This window comes from Plecotus auritus (genome assembly GCF_963455305.1).
Source record: "Plecotus auritus genome assembly, chromosome: 8".
NCBI classification, from domain to species: Eukaryota; Metazoa; Chordata; class Mammalia; order Chiroptera; family Vespertilionidae; genus Plecotus; species Plecotus auritus.
Genome location: NC_137782.1, coordinates 138728446 through 138744251, shown reverse-complemented (window position 1 = coordinate 138744251; position 15806 = coordinate 138728446).

The following is a 15806-nucleotide window of genomic DNA, read 5'->3' as shown; positions in this document are numbered from 1 at the left end:
CACAAGTGACATTCTGAATTGGAAGCAACACACCCCAGCTTATTCTGAAAAACCTCAGGCCCTGGTAGACCTCCTAGAAATGATCTTCCAGACCCAGAAGCCCACCTGGGTGGACTGCAAGCAGCTCCTTTTTGCATTCTTTAACACTAAGGAGCACATGAGAGTAATGACAGAGGCTCGGAAGTGGCTCCAGACCCAGGCCCTGGCAGGGACATTAGACACAGACAGATGGGCAAGGGAGGCCCTCCCAATGAGGAACCTAATTGGTCCCCAAACTCAGAAGACGGAAAGACCAGGCCAGAAAGATATCGGCTGGCTTTCCTCCAGGGGTTCAGGGCTGGAGCCAAAAAGCCCACCAATATGGCTAAAATCTCTGAGGTTTTCCAGAAGCCTGATGAAAGTCCAGCAGCTTTCTATGAGAGTCTGTGTGAGGCATACTGGATCCACACTCCCTTTAACCCTGAGGCCCTGGACACTCAAACCATGGTAAATATCAGGAGAAAATTACAGAAGCTGGAAGGGTTTGCAGGAAAAAATGCTAGTGAACTGCTAGAGATAGCCAACAAGGTTTTCATCAACCGAGACAGGGCAGCAAAAAAGGAGGAAGAAAAGAGAATACAAAGAAGGGCCAATGTGATAGCAGCGGCTTTCAGAGGTTCGGGCCCCCAGACAGCCCAAAAAGGGAAGCAAGAAGACAGATCAGGAGGGAAAGGAAGAGCAAGTCTGAGATGGGACCAGTGTGCCTATTGTAAGGAAACAGGACACTGGAAAAATGAATGTCATCAGCAATCTACTAGCTATCAAAGGTGTATGGTGGTTGCTGATCAGTTTTAAAATCAATGTACAAGAATTTAGGAGATATTTTGTCAGATTCTGTTCCATAATTCTTTTAGAATTCACATCTCTCTTTAAGTATATTAAAAAGTCTTTCTTGACATATACCAAATAGCACTGAAGAGTGAAGACTATAGCCCTAACCGGTTTGGCTCAGTGGATAGAGCGTCGGCCTGCGGACTGAAGGGTCCCAGGTTCGATTCCGCTCAAGGGCATGTACCTTGGTTGCAGGCACATCCCCAGTGGGAGGTGTGCAGGAGGCAGCTGATCAATGTTTCTCTCTCATCGATGTTTCTAGCTCTCTATCCCTCTCCCTTCCTCTCTGTGAAATATCAATAAAATATATTAAAAAAAAAAAAAGTGAAGACTATAGAGTCAGAAGGCAGGCAACCTTCTTATTAGCTTCTATGCCCTTATCTATTTACAAGCAGCTGAAGTAGATAAAGGGTTGGTAAACTACAACCCATAGGCCAAATATGGCTGGTTACCGGTTTTTGTGTGGCCTGTGGGCTAAGAAAAAATTTTAAATGGTTAAAAAAATTTCAAAGTCTATTAATAAAGTTTTATTGGAATACAGCCACACTTATTCAGTATATATTCTCTATGGCTCCTTTTCTGCTTAGAGTGGAGTAGTTGGGATAAGAAATAGAGAGTAAGCCCTAGCTGGTTTGGCTCGGTGGTTGGAGCATTGGCCTGCGGACTGAGGGGTCCCAGGTTCGATTCCGGTCAAGAGCATGTACCTTGGTTGTGGGCACATCCCTAGTAGGGGGTGTGCAGGAGGCAGCTGATTGATGTTTCTCTCTCATCGATGTTTCTAACTCTCTATCCCTCTCCCTTCTTCTCTGTAAAAAATCAATAAAATATATTTTAAAAAATAGAGAATAAAATATTTACTGTATCTGGCCCTTTACAGAAGTTTGTTGAACCCTGAAGTGATGATTAAGTGATCATACATGGGAATAATTCTCTAATCAATCCTCACCTGAGGGCATATTTAGAGAGAAAAACATCTATCGGTTGCCTTCTGTGTGCACCCCAACTGCAACCAGGGTATGTGCCCTGATCGGGAATCAAACTGGCAAACTTCCAGTCGGACATCCAACCAACTGAGCCACTCCGGCTGGGGCAAGATTCTCAAATTATTTCACATTTTTTTTTAAATATATTTTATTGATATTTCACAGAGAGGAAGGGAGAGGGATAGAGAGCTAGAAACATCGATGAGAGAGAAACATCGATCAGCTGCCTCCCGCACAACTCCCACTGAGGATGTGCCCGCAACCAAGGTACATGCCCTTGACCGGAATCGAACCCGGGACCTTTCAGTCCGCAGGCCGACGCTCTATCCACTGAGCCAAACCGGTTTTGGCGTTTCACATAATTTTTTTAAAGAAGAAAAACATATTCTGCCCCCAGGGAGTGGGCCTAAGCCGGCAGGTGGACATCCCCTGAGAGGGCGCAGGCCAGACTAAGGGACCCCCCCCCCCCCGCAGTGCACGAATTTTCGTGCGCCAGTCCTCTAGTATATATAGTAGTATATATAGTAGTATATATAGTACACACACACACAAACACACATATATATATATGTGTGTTTGTGTGTGTGTGTGTATGTATGTATGTATATATATATATATATATATATATATATATATATATATATACACACACACAATTCGTGCATGGGTGCGGTCCCTCTGGGTTGCCTGCAGGGATTGGGCCAAAACCCACAGTCCAACGCCACCTGCAGCTCCTACCTGCAGCTCCCACTCATCCCAGCCCCACTGTGCCTGCTGTGGGCTTGCACCCAATCAGTCCTGATCAGGAGAGACTCACACCGCCACAGCAGCACTCGCCAGCCATGACCCCTGCGTCTGGCACCCTCCCAAGAGGAGTGGCCTGCAGGATTGGGCTGAAACCAGCTCTCCGACCTCCCCCAGGGGATCCCAGATTGTGAGAGGGCACAGGCCAGGCTGAGGGACCCCACCGGTGCACAATCAGGCCAGGGAGGGACTGCGGGAGGGCTCCAGGGTGTGTCCAGCCCATCTCGCCCAGTCCCAATCGGCCGGACCCCAGCAGCAAGCTAACCTACCAGTTAGAGCATTTGCTCCCTGGTGGTCAGTGCACGTCATAGGGACTGGTTGACCAGTTGACTGTCTGCCCCCTGGTGGTCAGTGCATGTCATAGCGAGCGGTTGAGCAGCTTTAGCATATCGTTAGCATATTATGCTTTGATTGGTTGTTTGGTTGTTCTGCTGTTCGGTCTATTTGCATATTACCCTTTTATTATATAGGATATTTTTTTCATTTCAGAGAGAAAGGGAAAGGGAGAGAGAGATGGAAACATCAGTGATGACAGGGTATCATTGATCGCTGCCTCCTGCATGCTCCCTACTGGGGATCAAGCCCACAACACAGGCATGTGCCCTAAGTGAGAATCACACCATGACCTCCTGGTTCATAGGTTGGCACTCAACCACTGAGCCATACTGGCCAGGCCTAACCCTTTTTTCTTGAGAGTAACTGGAACCTAATCCTACTGGGAAACTACAAGTAACTATAAAACCTGCCTTAAAATCATCCTACCCAAGGGACAAAGAAGCTGAGTATTTACTCTCTTTAGTCACTGATTGACTGTTAGGAGGATTTATAGGCAGCAAAGCAGGCTTCTCAAGCAGCCGAAGAAAACCCTCAGGCATAGAAAAAAACATGCTAACAGCTGGAAGTCTGGCCACTGTGCACTGAAGTGATAAGAACTAGGAGTACTGATGGTATCTGGTACACCATCCTTCCCTCTTCTGTCTGCCTTGGATACAAATGTGATATGTGGAGAAGCAGCAGCCATCATGACCCAAGAAGCCTATAAGCAAAAGCCAAGGCATTAAAGATGACAAAATGGAAAGAGAGGCGTGGGTACCTGGTGGCGTTGAGCAGCTGAATCAGTGCTAGCAACTAACTGCCTACTTGTTGCTATGTAAGACATTTGGTTACCTAACAAAAACCCTAAAGTCACTGTTGGAGTTTTACACTTACTAACACTAGTGTGGTAGGCACAGTAATACCTGCCCCCCCCCCCACACACACACACACACTCCCAAAGATGTCCATGTCCTAATCCCACGTATCTGAATATGGTACCTTCACATGGCAAAAGGAAGATTATTTTAGATTATTCATGTGTGCTCAATTAATTATATGCAACTTTCAAATTAGAGAACCTTTCCCAACTTTATTCAGGGGGAGCTATGACTACACAAGAGTGATCAGAGAGATGCAATTTCCTAGCTTTGAAAGCAGAAAGGGGGCATAAGCCAAGAAATGTGATGGCCTCGAGAAGCTGTAAAAGATAAAGAAATTCTCCCCTTCAGCCTCTAAAAAGGAACACAGCTGACACCAATGAGACCATGTTAGACCACTGATTTACAGAATTATAAAATAATGTTTGTTAAAAGAAACCACTTTAGTTGAACCCTGGCTGATGTGGCTCAGTGTGGCTCAGCTGGGCCTCATCCCATGCAACGAAAGGTTGCTGATTCAATTCCCGGTCAGGACACATGCCCAGGTTACAGGCTCGATCCCCAGTGTGGGGTGTGCAGGAGGCAGTCGATGTGTCTCTTTCTCCCTCTCCCTTTCTCTAAAATATATATATATATATATAAAAGAAATTTAGTTTTAAGCCACTAAAGGTGTGGTAATTTGTTACAGCAAAAAATAGAAAACTAATATAAGTAGCATGCAGATATAGAGAACAGCAAAATCCCTGAAACACAAAAATAAAGCCAATATAACTAGAACATGATTGTGGGAGAAGGCCCAAGTCAGATTTTGCAGAGCACCACAGATCTTGCTAAGATATTGGCAAGAAACAATACGTTTAGAAACAATAAGTTTCTAAAAGCAATTGAAGTATGGAAGCTGTACAATCATATTTGTATTTTAAAATACTTTGACTAATCTATAGAGAATGGATTGGAGGTAGAGACAGCAGAGGATTACTACCATTAATAGTAATCCAGAAAGATGATGATGATGATAGCTTGAACTAAAGCTATGCATAAAAAGTGAGTTCATCTAAGAATATTTTAGGGGTAAAAAGAACAAGACTTGGTTTATGGGTATGGGGAGATGATGGTATCGGGGATGTATCCAGATTTCTGATATGCACAACTGGATATAGTGGTGTCATTTACCAAGATAGGGATCACTTGAAGGACCAGAGGGGGATGGGGTCAATAAAGAGACGTACTATTTTAGAACTGCTCAACTTGAGGTGCCTGTGAGACAACCAGAAGGAGTTGTTGAGCTGGCAGTTATGTTGATCTAAAGATCAGAAGAAAGTCCCAGACTGGAAATGTAAACATGAAAACAATCCTTAGTATACTAGCTCTTTGTTATATGGGGGAGGGGAGATAGCTGCTACACATTCAGCATTACAGGTTCCACACATGAAGGGGGAGGAAAGAACCACTTCCCTCAACTGTCCTCATCAGGAAAGCAAAAACTTTCAAGAAAGCCCTACAGCTAACTTTACTTTTGGTCTCACTTCCCAGAACTGTCACATGGCCACATTTAAGCCTCAAGGAAAAGCTAGTTGGCAGTGGGTATTAAGTCAGTTTACTTACAGTGTCTGCCACAAATGGTACATGAAGTCATGAAATAATATAGGGAGAGGTAATACCAGACAGTGAAAGAAAAGAACCTAAAACAGAGCCTTAAGGAAGTTGAACTGGATTAGAGGAAGAGAAGATATCCCAAAGAGTAATGAATCCGGTAAGGAAGTGGGGAGGGAATTTTGGTACCAATTAAGCCAAGGGAAAAGATGACAATTAGGAATGCTGGGAAGTCAAGTAAAACGAGATCTACAAAATTATTCATAAGATTATTCATGGAGGTCATGGGAGATGGAATTATGGACACACAAGCCTCATTACAGTAGACTGAAGACCATTTATAGAAGAAACTATTAAAGTAGAAAACTATTTTAAGACTTTGGACTCGCCCTAGCTGGTTTGGCTCAGTGGATAGAGTGTTGACCTGGGGACTCAAGGGTCCCAGGTTCGATTCCAGTCAAGTGCATATGCCCAGGTTGCCGGCTTAATCCCCAGTGGAGGGGGCGTGCAGGAGGCAGCCAATCAATGATTCTCTTTCATCATTGATGTTTCTATCTCTCTCTCCCTCTCCCTTCCTCTTGGAAATCAATAAAAATATATTATTAAAAAAAAAGACTTTGGCCGAAACCGGTTTGGCTCAGTGGATAGAGCGTCGGCCTGCGGACTGAAGGGTCCCAGGTTCGATTCCGGTCAAGGGCATGTGCCTTGGTTGCAGGCACATCCCCAGTGGGAGGTGTGCGGGAGGCAGCTGATCGATGTTTCTCTCTCATCCATGTTTCTGGCTCTCTGTCCCTCTCCCTTCCTCTCTGTAAAATATCAATAAAATATATTAAAAAAAAAAAAAAAAAAGACTTTGGCCCTAACCGGTTTGGCTCAGTGGATAGAGCGTCGGCCTGCAGACTGAAGGGTCCCAGGTTCGATTCAGGTCAAGGGCATGTACCTTGGTTGCGGGCACATCCCCAGTGGGAGTGTGCAGGAGGCAGCTGATCAATGTTTCTCTCTTATCGATGTTTCTAGCTCTCTATCCCTCTCCCTTCCTCTCTGTAGAAAATCAATAAAATATTTTTTTTAAAAAAAGACTTTGGACTCAGAGAAAGTGGGGTAAATGCTAGTAAAAAGATGAAATTAATCATAGGTAACTTACTGTGCATACTGTGCAACAGACACTGTTCTAAGCACTCATTTAATTCTCTCAATCATCTTGTATGCTGTGTGCTATTGTTCACCCTATTTTCGAGAAGAGAATAATAAGGTATAGAGTGGTTAAATAATTTGTGCCAGAAACAGAGGGTGATAATACCAGGACAGAAAAGTCAGAGTGGTTGCTGTAATTTTTCTAAGAAGGTGAGAGAGGATGGAATCCATTGCAAGGGAAGAAGGATTGGACTTTGATAATGGGTACCCATGTGCATACATTTGATGATCAGAAATTGAGGGAGTTCCCATCAGATAATTTGGGGTCTTTTCCTGAAATAAGAGGCAAAGGTCATCTGGAGTCAAGAAGTTAGGATTATGCCAGACTGAAAGAACTATAGTTTTGAAATAAAAATTCTGGAGGGAGATGAACTGATTAATCAGAAAAGTGTGATGCTAGGTGGAGATGAAGATATGGTAGAGCTTGTTTTTTGGTATTTATGAACTTCATGATGCCTGTCTTACTGGAGCCTTTGATGTACAGTTAGCCCTGTGCAGTGAGCAACTTAAGAGAATGCCATCTACATCTTAGACATAAATTTGTATCTGGCTTCTTTAACAAACAATGTTTTTGAAATGCATCCATTTTGTTGCATGTATTAAGTACTGTTTTTCTTTCTTTATTGCTGAATAGTATCATGATATTCTTTTAATTTTAAAAATTTCCCCATGATAATTGCAATTTTTAAATATCATGAGCTATAACAGAACCTAATTGCCATTTAGATGGAATATGTTGTTAGCACTTCCAACTTTGAATAAGACATTTAACCACCATTTATATTCGCATGTATGCAACCTGCAATAAGCCATCATATATATTGTTGAAACAATAATGCTGTTTTTCCATTTCAGAAATATAATCAATTGCTTTATTATTGTACCAGTCATACCATGTTGTAAGCATGGAGGTAACACAATCAGGTTTGCATTGGGAAAAGAATCTTCATTGTGCATAAGAATAATGTAGAGATTTGTTAAAATACAGGTTCTGATTCAATAGTCTGAGCTGGGGTCTAAGATTCCCAGGTGATGTGCATATTGTAAACCTATTAGAAGGCTATTTCAGTAATTCAGGAAAGATGAGACCTAGGTTAATGGCAATGGAAGAATAGAGAAGTAGGTGAATTTAAGATCTATTCTTATGTTGTAGACTTGAATAAAACTTAGTGAGTGGATATGTTAGAGTACGGGAGATGTCAAAGGTGATTCCCAGATTTCTTGCATGAAAATTGAAAGGGATATTGGTGCTATTGAGAAAAGGAACATTGAAGAACTAGATTGTTTTGAATTTTATAGGGATAGGATGGGCAAAATTCAATTTGTCTTATTGAGCCTAAGATCCAAAGATATATGGGCAGAAAAGAAGTCTAAGCAGGAATTTTAAATTGGAAAAGACATTTAGTTTATGTCTGAAACCAGAATGGATGACACCTCCTGGATAGATTGAGAGGTGCAATGAGAAGGCTCAGGACTGCACTGTGAGGAACTTTTCAAACTTGTCTCATGACTTTCAGCTTCTATTTCAGAAGTTTCATAAAAAGCAATATGCTTTCATAGAACTACAGCTGGACTATTCTATTTGAGGGCATATTTTTCAAGATTATTCTGAAATTCTTATCTCCAATATTCCAAGGATTGACTAAGGAGATGACTGAAAATCCAGCCACATTCTCAAACTTTTTAGCAGAGGCAGCCTGAGAAATTTTAAATAGTTCAGACTTACCAAAATCTATGACTTTTGCTTGAGGTTGTGACTTTACATTTATTAAGTAACTCTGGAGCTATTCAAGAGTTGTGATTCCATTAAATTCAGGATATTCAATATTAATCAACTTATCTTGTGATGACTGAATTCAGAAAGATTCTGGAAATTCCTTTATAAATATAAATATAAATTCATGGAAAAAATAGATATATAAATTCATGGAAACAAAATTATACTGCATCAGAGATCACCCTGAATATATTAGCTTTGAAGAACTAAGAAAGGAAAGAAGCAAACACAACAGACTAGTGAATTTACAAGTTAGATGAATATTAACAGATACAATTTTTGAGTTAAGACCATTTCCTACCCTGAATATGTATTATAATTTCATGCAATTATATAAACAGAAATTGTATTTTAAATTAATACAAGTTTTGGGGTTAGAATTTGCATTGCTAAGAGTTAAAAACGAATCCTCTAGTTTATAAAAAATTTATAAAAGAGGTCTTTTTTCTTTATTCTGGATATCAGGAAGCACAGAGATTTTTAACTGAAAGACAAAGCAGAACCTAGTCCAGCTTACAAGCAATGTAACTAGTTAGCTAAGGCTCTATGGGGTATAAAATGTGTAAATATTATGGAAAAGGGCAATTTACTGCACAGCACCTCAATGAACAATGATGACTGACCCAAAAGGAGTATCCTGCAGAACATCTGAGCTCCTAAAATTTATCAGGGCCACCCTAGCCAATGGTTCAGTGGTTAGAGCGGTGACCAGTGCACCAAGGGTTGAGGGTATTTACCTGGGTTGCAGGTTCAATCCCCAGCCCCAGTTGGGGAACATGTGGAAGGCAACTAATCGATGTGTCTTTTTCACACTGATGCTTCTCTAGAAAATCAATGGAAAAAATATCATTGGGTGAGGATTACCAACAACAAAATTTATCAGGGCAATTTTTTGGTGTTATGCATGGATGAATCAAAGTAGTTATATGGTCTCTTCTATTTTTTAAAAAATACATTTTTATTGATTTCAGAGAGGAAGGTAGAGGGAGAGAGAGATAGAAACATCAATGAGGAGAGAGAATCATTGATCGGCTGCCTCCTGCACATCCCACACTGGGGATGGAGCCCGCAACCTGGGCATGTGCCCTGATTGGGAATCGAACCGTGACCTCCTGGTTCATAGACTGATGCTCAACCACTGAGCCACGCCTGCCGGGCATCTTTTCTATTTTAACCTTGTAGACTTGACAGCTCTCAGTATTTGCAAACATTGTCAAAAGCAGCAACGTTTTTTCCTATAGGCTAATAACTAGCTTATTATTTTATTATTTCCATTCTGTGAGTTTTTTTTTTTTTTTTAAGCAAACACTATTTGTGATGCTTAAGGAAACCTAAACGGTAGGTAGTCCCTGTAGATGAAGACTCAGACTTCAAGTGAACGCAGGAGCGAAAGAATTTCTTGTAGACCAATGGTTGGCAAACTGCGGCTCGCGAGCGGCAGCTTGCCGCTCTGTTGACCAATGAGTTTGCCGACCACTGCCTTAGGGAAAAACACTTAAAAAACATTTTTTAAAAAACATTCATGATTATTTTATTAAGACAAGATATTCATACCAGGGGAGATTCATTTTCTCAGAAATAAGAGGGCAGGTTGTTCTCACTGGCAAGGGAGTATTAAAGTGACCAGGGGGCCTCAGCTTCATCTCGGTCAGTGGTCGGCAAACTCATTAGTCTACAGAGCCAAATATCAACAGTACAACGATTGAAATTTCTTTTGAGCCAAATTTTTTAAACTTAAACTTCTTCTAATGCCACTTCTTCAAAATAGACTCGCCCAGGCCGTGGTATTTTGTGGAAGAGCCACACTCAAGGGGCCAAAGAGTTAAAAAACATTTTAATAATGTACTAATGTCTTTAACCTGAAGTCAAAACTTCTGGGTAAGGGTAATGCCTTAGACCAGTGGTCAGCAAACTGCGGCTCGCGAGCCACATGCGGCTCTTTGGGTGAGGATTAAATAAATAAATGCATAACCCATGGACACAGATAATAGGGTGGTGAAGGCCTGGGACAAGGGGTGGGGGCGGGCTTAAAGGGGTCATTTGGGGTAAGAGAGGGACATATGAAGTACTTTCAACAATAAGGATTAAAAAAATAGATTCAGAGACATAGAAACATGGAATAGACTATCAAATCTCAGATGGAAGGCAGGGGTGGATGGGTAGGAGGGAAGAGATCAACCAACCAAAGCACTTGTATTTGTATATGCACAACCCAGGACACAGACAATAGGGTGGTGAAGGCCTGGGCAGGAGGGTGGGAGGTTTGGGGGGCCGAGAAAGGGTCAAGGGAGAAAAAGGGGGATATATGTAATACTTTCAACAATAAAGATTTAAAAAAAAGAAGAAATACTCAGAGGGTATTTTGAAAGAATTTTGAAAGTGGAATAAACATTTCCGTTAGGAAAGGAAAGGCCTAGTTTAGTCAGCAAATGTTGGGGAAACGATATCATTTCTTTGGCTGTCTTAACAGAGAAGTGAGAGCAATGGTATTGTTTGGGCATTAGGTCATTTTGAAGTGGATGAGGGAAAGTACTTGAATTTTAGATTCTACATTTTTCTAAGATATTTTCCACAATGGAAGTAACAGGTTTCAACTTTCCCAACCATCAGACTTGGCCCTTTCCCGCAACCTCTGCAATTTTCCCCTCAGGTTGTTAGTTTCAGCAGTTTTACTTATTTTTTTTAAAATATATTTTATTGATATTTTACAGAGAGGAAGGGAGAGGGATAGAGAGTTAGAAACATTGATGAGAGAGAAACATCGATCAGCTGCCTCCTGCACACCTCCCACTGGGGATGTGCCCGCAACCAAGGTACATGCCCTTGACTGGAATCGAACCCGGGACCCTTCAGTCCGCAGGCCGACGCTCTATCCACTGAGCCAAACCAGCTAGGGCAGTAGTTTTACTTATTTTAACTATCAAAAAGACACAGCAATTAGTAATGGACAGGAGTAAATTGCTAAAAGAACTATTTATAAATAGGAATTAAACATATTTTATATAATTTTGTTTAATCCTTATCTGAGGATATATTTTTAATGATTTTTTTGAGAGAAAGATAAACATTAATGTGAGAAACATTGATTAGAGAAATATCAATCAGTTGCTTCCTGTATGTACCCCAACCAGGAACTGAACCTGCAACCTAGATATGTGCCCTGACTGGGAATCAAACCTGCAAACTTTTGGTGTATGGGACAATGCTGCAGCCAACTGAGCCACCTGGCCAGGGCTTATATTTCTTTATAATCTAGACCTTCATCCATGAACTTTAAAAAAAATACCTATTTTTTTTGCCCTGACCTGTTTGGCTCAGTGGATAGAGCATCGGCCTGCGGACTGAAGGGTCCCAGGTTCGATTCCGGTCAAGGGCATGTACCTTCATTGTGGGCACATCCCTGGTGGGGGGTGTGCATGAGGCAGCTGATCGATGTTTCTCTCTCATCGATATTTCTAACTCTCTATTCCTCTCCCTTCCTCTCCGCAAAAAAATCAATAAAATATATTAAAAAAAATATATATATATATATATTTTTTCATTGATTTCAGAGAGGAAGGGAGAGGGAGAGAGATATAGAAGCATCAATGATCAGAATCATTGATCGGCTGTCTCCTGCATGTGCCCTTGACTGGAATCAAACCAGGGACCCTTCAGTCCACAGGCTGATGCTCTATCCACTGAGCCAAACCAGTTAGGGCCACCCATGAACTTCTTAATCACAGAACCAAAACCAGTTCATTGCTTTATGTGACCATATTTTATGAAACTCTTTTTCTTAAAGACTTGTTACAGAATGAATTCTGCTGGCAACATTTCTGGAGGAAAATCCAATACATATGAGTAAGTCGGACTAATTAGTTCTTCTCAACATTCTATATTGTATTTTTCTTTCAAACTCCATCCCTGCCTATCTCTGTTGCTATCATAACATGAAATGCCAGCATTCCAGGTAGTCCTACCAAAGTAGATTAGACTCAAATGGGGTAAGAATAACCTATGAAGACAAACTCAGACTCGGTTTACTTACTGCTTTATTTAAAATCAAAGATGAGCCCGGCCAGCTTTGCTCATGGTTGAGCATTGACCTATGAACCAGGAGATCAGTGTTTGATTCCTGGTCAGGGCACATGCCTGGATTGTGGGCTTGAACCCCAGTAGTACAGGGGTGTGCAGGAGGCAGCTGATCAATGATTCTCATCATTGATGTTTCTTTCTCTCTCCCTCTCTGAAATCAATAAAAATAAAACCATGAAAATGAAGACAACCAACTGAATGGGAGAACATATTCACCAATGATACATCAGATAAGAGGTTATCCAAAACCTATGAAACTTATGCAACTCAACACCAAAAACAATATAATTATAAAATGGGCAAAGGATCTGAATAGACACTTCTCCAAAGAGGATATGCAGATAGCCAATAGACAGATGAAAAAATACTCAATGTCACTAATCATCAGAGAAATGTAAATTAAACCTATAATGGAATGACTCAACACCTGTCAGAATAGCTATCATCAATAAATCAACATATGTTGTTGGCAAAGATGTGGAGAAAAAGGAACTCTCGTGCACTGTTGGTGGTAATGCAGATTGGTGCAGCCATTGTGGATATGGAGTTACCTCAAAAAATTAAAAATGGAACTGCCTTATGACCCAGTAATTACACTCTGGAAATACATGCAAAAACCCCAACCACTAATTCAAAAAAATATACTAGTACAGCTGTGGGCAAACTACGGCCCGCGGGCCGGATCCGGCCCCTTCGGCTGTTCTATCTGGCCCTCGGAGCCGAAAGAGCAGAGGGTTCTCTTGCTCTCCCCTCCGCTCCTTCACCAGAAGCAGTGTTAACATGGCAACGTCGGGAAACACGGCCGCAGCTCCTTCTTCTGAGTGGGCGGATTTATAACCGCCCATTCAGTAGAAGGAATAACCTCTCAATCTTCCAGAGGCTCATTGTAATGCCCGCGGACGTCCCCCGACATCACCCTGGGAATGCATAGACACGTTATCGTGGTGATGTAGGGAGACACGCCCCTGGAGAGCACAGTATCAGAGCATCAGCTAAAAAGGAGACCAACAACACTGTTCCCACTGAAGTTGATGTTTTAAAGTCCAAAAACCTTTCAACCCAGTCTACATTGCCATCTACATCTACGTCCCAGGCATAATTTGGAAGTTGCACTAAAGAAAATGTTTAATTTACTGTTTACACATTTTGTTCTTTTCTATTTGTTTTAGTTTTAAATTATTTTATTATATTTAAGTTTAATTTGAAAGGCTTTTGTACCTTTCCTTTGTTAGGCAATTTTATTTTGCCTTTGCCATCTTCAATATAAGGTATGTTATTGTGCTATGATTCCTCCATTTTTTGAAGTTTGAAATTATATTAGTGTTTACATTCTTCTTGTTAAAATGTTTGAAATGAATAAAACTATTGAAATAAAAAAAAAGACCGTACCCTTTTATGTAATGATGTTTACTTTGAATTTATATTAGTTCACACAAACACTCCATCCATGCTTTTGTTCCGGCCCTCCGGTCCAGTTTAAGAACCCATTGTGGCCCTCAAGTCAAAGAGTTTGCCCACCCCTGTACTAGTATGTACCCCTATGTTCATTGCAGCATTAACAACAGCCAAGACTTGGAAGCAGCCCAAAGGCCCATCAGATGAGTGGATAAAAAAGTTGTGGGTGCATTTACATAATGGAATACTATTACTTTTTCTGATAGCATGAAGAATATTATTCGAAGTGAAATAAGCCAGTCAGAGCACCATATGTGGAATCTAATGAACAAAATAAACTAACGAAGTATAAACAGACTCAGAACAGAGTGACAGCTGTTAAGAGGGTTTCGGGGCTAGGTGAAAAAGGGGGACGCGATTAAGCAAAGAAAGAACAAAGCGCAGAGACACAACAGTATGGTGATTACCAGAAGGAAAGCAGGGATGAGGGATGTAGAAGAGAGTGAAGGGGAGATAAATGGTGACAGGAGACTTGAGACTGTGAACACCCAAAACAACATACAGGTGATGTATTATAGAATTGCACACCTGAAGCTTATATAATTTTATTAATGTCACCACAATAAATTCAATAATTTTTTTTGGTATATATTTATGATACTTGTGTGAAATGTATAAACTGGTTACCTCTTTTTAAAATGTAATTAATCTGTTCCACTTATAAAATTGCATTGCTTGGCATTTGGTAGATAATTCTTTGCAGAGCTTATTAGGAATGCCCTTTCTTGGTTGCAAAAAAATTTGGTTGCCACTTTGGGAAAAAAAAAAAAAAAAGAGAACTGTGGTTATCCCTCCAACAATGAGGATTTCCTTATTTTTTTTTTAAATATATATTTTATTGATTTTTTACAGAGATGAAGGGAGAAGGATAGAGAGGCAGAAACATCAATGAGAGAGAGAGAAACATCGGTCAGCTGCCTCCTGCACACATCCCACTGGGGATGTGCCCGCAACCAAGGTACATGCCCTTGACCAGAATCGAACCTGGGACCCTTCAGTCCACAGGCCGACGCTCTATCCACTGAGCCAAACTGGTTAGGGGAGGCATAACATCGTTTATGTCCGCTACTTAATATCGTTTATGTCCGCTACTTCTTTTTACATAAAGAGGAACAACTTAATTTGATGTTGAACTATCCTTTGGAAGACAATTTTAAGTAGCAATACTATCAAATACATTATAGCCAACAGCTATAAGTAAGGTCAGACCCAGGAAGCACCTAGACTAGGATCCACACCCTCTTACTATTTACTAGTAAGACAATCCCAATTATACTTTGTAATTTCTAACTATTGAAACAATACCTTATGAGTTAAATAGCAGTATGCCAAACAGCTAAAACCGTGTTTGCTGTCAAATACCTTGAGGCTGACCCAAATATGATTATTAAGCAAGAAACTGCCCATCTAGGATTTAAGTTGCTAACACTATTGGTTTCTATAGTTTTGGTAAATATTTTTGCTCAAAAAATACTACCACAAAATAATCTTCATGCAGGGATTGAATTGCAGAATAGAATCATGGACCTCTGATGAGATCCACTTTATAGCATTAATTCAAAATGGACTATCCTGGTTCCCAAGCCAAAGCTTGGTTTCTTGCAACAACCCCAACATATCAAGTCCTGTGGAGCTATAGAAAGATAAGAACATTAAAAATGCCCATTGTTGCCCTAGCCGGTTTGGCTCAGTGGATAGAGCATTGGCCTGTGGACTGAAGGGTCCCAGGTTCAATTCCGGTCAAGGGCATGTACCTTGGTTGCGGGCACATCCCCAGTAGGGGTTGTGCAGGAGGCAGCTGATCGAGGTCTCTCTCTCTTGTCAATGTGTCTAACTCTCTATCCCTCTCCCTTCCTCTCT